The 7,500-nt window shown below is 33.8% G+C and overlaps 1 pseudogene; it reads left to right on the forward strand.

Moving 5' to 3' along the window:
• Positions 1–7,500, forward strand: part of LOC135207358 (uncharacterized) — a 469,824-nt pseudogene that overhangs the window by 458,026 nt on the left and 4,298 nt on the right.

The following is a 7,500-nucleotide window of genomic DNA, read 5'->3' on the forward strand; positions in this document are numbered from 1 at the left end:
ACTGTTGCAACCCCTTAGACTGTAGACTACAACACGTGTAATACATTCCGTTGGGAAATGTTTCACAATAATTGCTTCTGATGAAAAGTAAAAGTTAGAACACATCTGAGACACCAGTCACTTCATTTCACAACCACCGCTTGACCTGAGAAATGAAATCAACTTCTTAAACACCTGACTGACAAACAAACGAAAAAAATCTGGAAAGACTCGATCATTTAAGCAAATAACAGCATCATTTCGCTGTCTTTGTTGCCATCCACAATGACCTGGGAAACCTTAAGTGGCTGGAATCAGATAACGAATCACCATGACCGACAGGCAATTCTGAAATGTTCTTCGGGAACGGGAAAAAATGGATGGCATTGCGCTGCTATCAATGCGTTTGGCCAGACCTGGCGGCGTCCTCACTGACTCCCATAATGCAGTGTAATCGAAGGTTACCATTTAGCTGTCACTGCGATGACACTGCTGCGGAAGGACGGCTCGGAAAGATGGAGAATTTAATAAGATTGCAATACACAGGAGAGACTTATTGATTTTGAAACGAATCTGGGAAAAACATATTGAGAGTAACAAGAGCATGAGTCAGTGGTTTTTAAGGAATGACTGAAATTATCAAAGACACTATAGCTAATTAATAATAGGTATTTATAAAATGAGGATTCATGAAGAAAAGTAAACAATCAAATACACTATAGCTAATTAATAATAGTCATTTAAAGAATGAGGATTCATGAAGAAAAATCTAAGTTCCCAGCAGTCGGAAGAAATAATCAATCGCTTGTGCTGAACTACGAAAAATGAGACTAAAAAGTGACGAAGAAAAATAATATTCACAAGGGAAATCACATTTACCAGAAAACTCGGCAAGACTTCAGCTCAACTAATAATTCACTTCCTTCAGTACTTAGCTAAAAACTCACCTTAAAATTTTAGGCTTAAAGAATGAACACAGTGTAATTTATATATTACTAGACGATCAAATAATAAAGAGCTAAAAGAACAGCCGCAATGAGAATAAAAAAAAAACAATAAAAAACTAAAAGAACAGCCGCAATGAGAATATAAAAACAATAAAGAGCTAAAAGAGCAGCCGCAGTGAGAATATAAAAAATAATAAAGAGCTAAAAGAACAGCCGCAATGAGAATATAAAATAAATAATCAAAAACTAAAGGAACAGCCGCAACGAGAATATAAAAATATGTAAAAAACAATAAAAGACTAGAAGAACAGCCGCAATGAATACAGAAAATATGAAGAATATAAAGAACGCAAGCGAAATTTTCTGAACAGTACCTTCACGTGAAAGAAATCGTTTAAGAGTGAATAAGAGCGTATCAGAAAAGAAAGACAATAAGGAACAAATAAATATCAACGTATTTGGAATTAAAGACTCAAAGTAGACAATAAAGAGGGGATTAGTTAGGCAATCATAACAAAAATGATAAAACATGTTCGGATCTAAAAACTAGCGAGAGAGAGAATTAACAAAAATATTGCATCCAAACATAAAAGCTCTGAAAAGAAAGCTTAAGCTAAGGATACAAAAGAAAATAGGACAAAGTTGGAGGCAATGGATATACAGTATAATGATTATGACAACAAAAGTCATCAGTATCTAAAGCCGTGTGTCTATAGATACAGAGACTATATCCCATATTTATTCATTGGTTGATTAGGAGCCTATTACCGCATGATTTGCGTATTTAGAAGTAGTTCACAAAACCTGCAATTCTACAAGCGTAATCGAGATATAGATATTGAGCTACTAAGAACTAAAAGCGCGATAAATTTACTCTTGATGACTCTTGATGAATACAAAAACCCACACACGTGACCAAGAATGTTTTAAGTAAATAATTTCGTTAGATATATATTTTAGACTTAAGCAACAATGAACATTACAATAAACAGATTTAGTACTTGATTATTTCTTATACTCAAAAGTGCATATGTATCTTTTATTTTATTTAGGGTACCACTGTTCCTCAGATAATTTTTCTACATAAGAGACTTGGTAATTTGACATATCTTCTACGCCATGACAATACTGCACACAGACACCCATATAAAATACTTAACTTTTTCACTCACACCAGCAGCAGCTTTAAAACAATTTTACACGTATTATATTATCCTGTGGAGTTAGTTCCAAAGTAATTATGACAGTTTTCTCTCTTCTTCTTTTTTTTTTTTTTTTTTTTGTTTTCCTACTTGGTAATTTGACATATCTTCTATGCTATGACAATACTGCACACTGACACCCATATACATTACTTAACTTTTTCACTCACACCAGTATCAGCTTTGAGACAATATTACATGTGTTATATTATCCTGTGGAGTTAGTCCCAAAGTAATTATAACAGTTTTCTCTCTTTTTATTTTTCTACTTGATAATTTGACATATCTTCTACACCATGCCAATACTGCACACAGACACCCATATACAATACTTAACTTTTTCAGTCACACCAGCATCAGCTTGGAAACAATTTTACATGTAGTATATCATCCTGTGGAGTTGGTTCCAAAGTAATCATAAAAGTTTTTCTCTCTTGTTTTTTTTTTCTACTTGGTAAGTTGACATATCTTCTACACTATGGCAATATTGCACACAGACGCCCATATACAATACTTAGCTTTTTACTCGCACCAGCATCAGCTTGGAAACCATTTTACATGTATTATATTATCCTGTGGAATTGGTTCTAAAGTAATCATAACAGTTTTTCTCTCTTGTTTTTTCTTTTATTTTATTTAAGTTATCACTTTTCCACAGATAATTTTTCTACATAAGAGACTTGGCTTCTGCATCAGCTTTAAAACAATACTTCATGTATTATATCATCCTGTGGAGTTAGTTCCAAAGTAATCATAACAGTTTTTTTCTCTCTTGTTTTTGGCAGTTATCAACATACGGGACCAACGTCGAAGTTGCCTGTGTTTTAAAACTGGGGAGCATCGAAATGCGCTCCAGTAAGACAGTCAGAGTGAGAGTCAGACAGAACTCCTACTTCTCCACATACTTCTCCAGCGATGGTTAGTATGATCATGGAACTCTTATTCCTCTGGCCGCTGTTAGAATACAATCTAGAAGTAAATATTTGCAGCCGATATCACTAAAGCTAATTGAAAAAGAAACCCACAAAATTACTGTGTATAACGTGTTTACTTATAAGTATTTACATTTTATTTTACTCAACACTAAATAAAATGTAAATACTTATAAGTAAACACGTTATACACAGTAATTTTGTGGGTTTCTTTTTCAATTTTTAGAAGAAAACTGAAAAAACTAAAGCTAATCTCGACTGGTGGAATCTCATTCTGCTCGTCACCCCTCTGAGGTTACAATTCAAATGATTCGACTAATCAGAAGCAACGTAGAGGTTTGACTGCTATCGGCTGCAGATGTTCATATGCTCAAAAATTATACTTGTTCTTTTTTCATTTAATCTAGACTGTTCTTATTTATAACTTTTTTCTCAATATTTTCAGTTATTCCGGGATGTTGCACTATTGGTGCCATTACTTAGTTAACTAATGTGGTTGAATATTCATAAATAAGTACCAATGTATACCATACATACATACACATTTATGCACACATAAACATATGTGTGTGCATGTGTGGTAACAAACCATTCCCTAAAACTAGTGGTAGCCTTTAAATGTAAATATAGAAATCACTGTTATGGTCACCCATTAAGTACCGAAACTTTAATCTTTCATTTCGTCGATGCCTCCTCTGCCTATGTGTTTGTATATATATACATATATATAAATATTATATATATTATATATATATATATATATACTAATTATATATTTATATATTTTTATTATATATATAATATATATATATAGATATAATATATATATACTATATATATAATATATATATATATATATCTATATATATATCTATTATATATATATTATTAAAGTACATTTACAGCCATCCGTTTTATCAGGCAATCAGTCCTAAAAATCTGATATACTTCACCCTCCCCAACATACCTATTGAGAGGCTTACAGTCAAATGACTACAATAAAATACATTCTCTCATCAGGATGAATTAGTTAAAAGAGTGTTTGCAAAGATAAAAAAAAAACCACCAAGGTAACTCACAATGCCTGTCTCATATTATAAAATAAAACTAAATCAACCATTATTTCAGAATAAAGAACTATCATAATAATGTACACGTATAAAAGATAAAGCGCCCTCATCCACGTAATCGCAGGTCAAAAATAAAAACTGTCATTTAAGGCTGCCGTGAATCATTTCGGCAATTAGGAAAGTCCAGTTTTTTTTTTTTTTTTTTTTTTTTGCGTGGTAAATGCCCTCGTTTTTATCCACTTTTTCACTGGAAATGTCACTTTTCTTTTAGCCAACCTTTTTTGAATAAGGTATTTTCCAAAAGTAATAATAACGCTTAAAATCCCTTTATGCAGAAAACCACTAATATTTCGTCAATGTCAATTTTTATTGTTTTTCTACAGTATTAATTGTATGCAGCCCTGACTATATTGATGGGTGATATAGATGTTATGAGGAATATGGGGCAGAAATTAAAACACACTCCGATTGCATTTAACTAAGCCTGAAGAACGGCAAATAAAAGATATTCACAGTAACAATTGCAGAAAAACATAAAACACACAGAAATTATTTATACTCCCATACAATAATGACATTAACAGATCTCCCATGTCTGATTGAAAACGTTAATGCTAATGAGGCACATAAGAACAACAAAATAACAATAAAAACTGGGAAAGAACTCCTGACAAAGCAACGGAATTAAGTCTATATTAACCCCATTGTAATTCATGTGACGCATTCAATACTGATTAAAATGGCCACTGGAAAAGAGAAGTGAACAGCATAAAAACTGCATATACGCACAGGACAGCAGGAGGTAGTGAGTGATAAGAATATGAATATCATCCCAGTAGGAATGCATAGAGTTGATCCACCTAGTTAAAAGTAAATATGCGAAATGTACATTTTTTTTTTTAAAGTGTAGCTGATCCTAGTCCAAACAAAAACAAAACGTAACGCATGTTATTTTCCATTAAGAAATAATCCAGGGCCAGTGTCCCGTGAAAACAAGATATATAAATAGCAACCACTTTCACAAAAAAAAAAAGAAGATTCCACAAACATTACATGTCCTCAACGGCCTTATTTAACTGTTTGTATGTTCATACCTACTGTGATTACATCTCATCTATATATATATATTTATATATATATATATATATAATATATATATATATATATATATATATATATATTTTTCATACATACATACATACATACATATACTATACATACAACATACAAATAAATACAATAACATTTTTAAATAAATTTTTTGTACAAAATGTAACATGCATTTAATAAAAATTGAAAGAAGAAACCAGTCAGGGTTATGTTTTCTTTAAATTTTTTTAAAAGTATTTTTCACACATCACATATACATAATATACTAAAATATATATAGATATATAAATACATATAGAGTTAACATTGTTATAGTAAACATTCGTAAACATTGTTCATACCACATTTTAAGCCATTCCCATCGCATTAGGGGATAAAAAAGTAACTCATCATATTCCAAGACAAAACCCAATTAATTAGATTTCAAAACGCCCCTGCAAACAGATAAAGGCCGGGACGAGTCGGATGTGAGGCCACGGCACAAAATTCCTTTCCCCTTCAAGAAACGGCGTCGTTTGCATTCCCCTTTATGGAAAAAATTAAAAAGGAGCATAAAAAAAAAAAAAAGTCGAGTCGGAACTAGATTCACTTACGCTCACCAATCACAGCCCGTAACAGCTCCTTCATTAGGACACATTCAGCCGACCATGTCAACCGTCAGTCCATCCAAACCCCAAACCCCACAACACTCCAGCCAATAAGCACTGAGGCGTCACGCGATTGTTCCACTACCCTCTTCTTTCCTTCCCTCTCGGCGCTCATTCTCCGTCGGCGATTCAACGTGAAGCGAGAAGAAGAAGAAGTTGGGAAGAAGAAAACTGATGCGCTGAGATACTGTCATGTTAGCCCTAGTTTCATTAACACCCTTCTTATTCAGTCGCGGTTCGGCCTAGACGTTCATGTCGTCGCGACATCTCGTTTTCCACTTTCGTATTACCTGTTGCCATGTGTTGACTTCGCTTGCTTGAAAAGCGTCGTCATCGTCATTCAACTTCCCGCGTATTTTTCACGATGGTCAGAGCTCAAAGGGACCTCGTCATGATGTGTGGAGTGTTCTTGGGTGTTCCGACTCTTCATTCCTCCTTGACAGCACTCGTGTATAATAGATTTGTTGTTCAGGCGATACTTACTCACTTACTCATTGTGGTTTTGCCTTAATCTCATTTTGATGCTCCGGCTGTCTGTCTCTATTGTGTTCTGCTACTTGGCTACAACGGGAATGTGATGTCATGTTTTATTCCTTCATAACGCACCTTAGAATTTTAGAATTTGCATTATGTATTGTGAATATTATCCTTCACTTGCAAAATGGGGGAAGAAAGGTCACTGAAAGATAAATTATTCTTTTGTTGAGCATGTAAGTGCTTTTTGTATTAATTTGTACGTCAGTGTTTCTATTCACAATGCGTTCTACTCAGATCAACTACGGTAAATGTTCCTCAAACAACAAGAAATTGTAAAAGACCAAAGACAGATTATTAAAAAGGTTTTGATCATTTCCTCGTCGTCGAAGGAAGCAAATTCACGCACACGGTCCTTCTCAGTTACATGAGAAGAGTCATCAGGCTATCATCAGATATATCATTATCATTATGCAGCAACAAACACTCATTTAAAATAAGACTAAGGGGCCACTGACATACAAAAACAAGCCTCCAACGTAGAAACATACAAAAAGAGAAAAAAAAAAAAAACTAAGGCATTTTGAATAGTATTTCAGCTCATCCTTTAGCTTCGGAGCATCAGCATCAACAATCTTCCCAGGAAAACCATTACACAGGAATGAAACCTTTCTGGAAATGAGCTTTGTCGCTACTTAGTTACCCCAACAGGTTGCTCTGCAAATAGTGTAAACAAAGAAATCTTTCAAAGATGGCCTATGGATTCACATTTCTCTTAAGCAGAAATAGAAGCTCCAAGAAGCTTCTGGTACTGAAACAAAAGAGTAACAGTCCAATGCTGATGACAAAGATTCTGAAACATGTTGCATCAGCACCCTCACCCCTGAACATATAAAAAGCACTACGAACAGTACCTAGTTTTTCGTAGCACTGGAAAATAATTTTTCAATTCTGTGAAAATTAAGTTGTAGGTCGTACATTCCGAAATATTAATTAAAGTGCTACCTCCACCAAACGACTGGCGCACAAAAAGGAAAGGTGAGAGATCAAATTAAGAGAAAAAGTTGCAAAATGTAAATGAAGAGTGGATTGGGTTACCTTCGCAGATGACAGTGCTGATTGACAATAGTCCTGAAAAA

Source organism: Macrobrachium nipponense, chromosome 32 (genome assembly GCF_015104395.2).
Source record: "Macrobrachium nipponense isolate FS-2020 chromosome 32, ASM1510439v2, whole genome shotgun sequence".
NCBI classification, from domain to species: Eukaryota; Metazoa; Arthropoda; class Malacostraca; order Decapoda; family Palaemonidae; genus Macrobrachium; species Macrobrachium nipponense.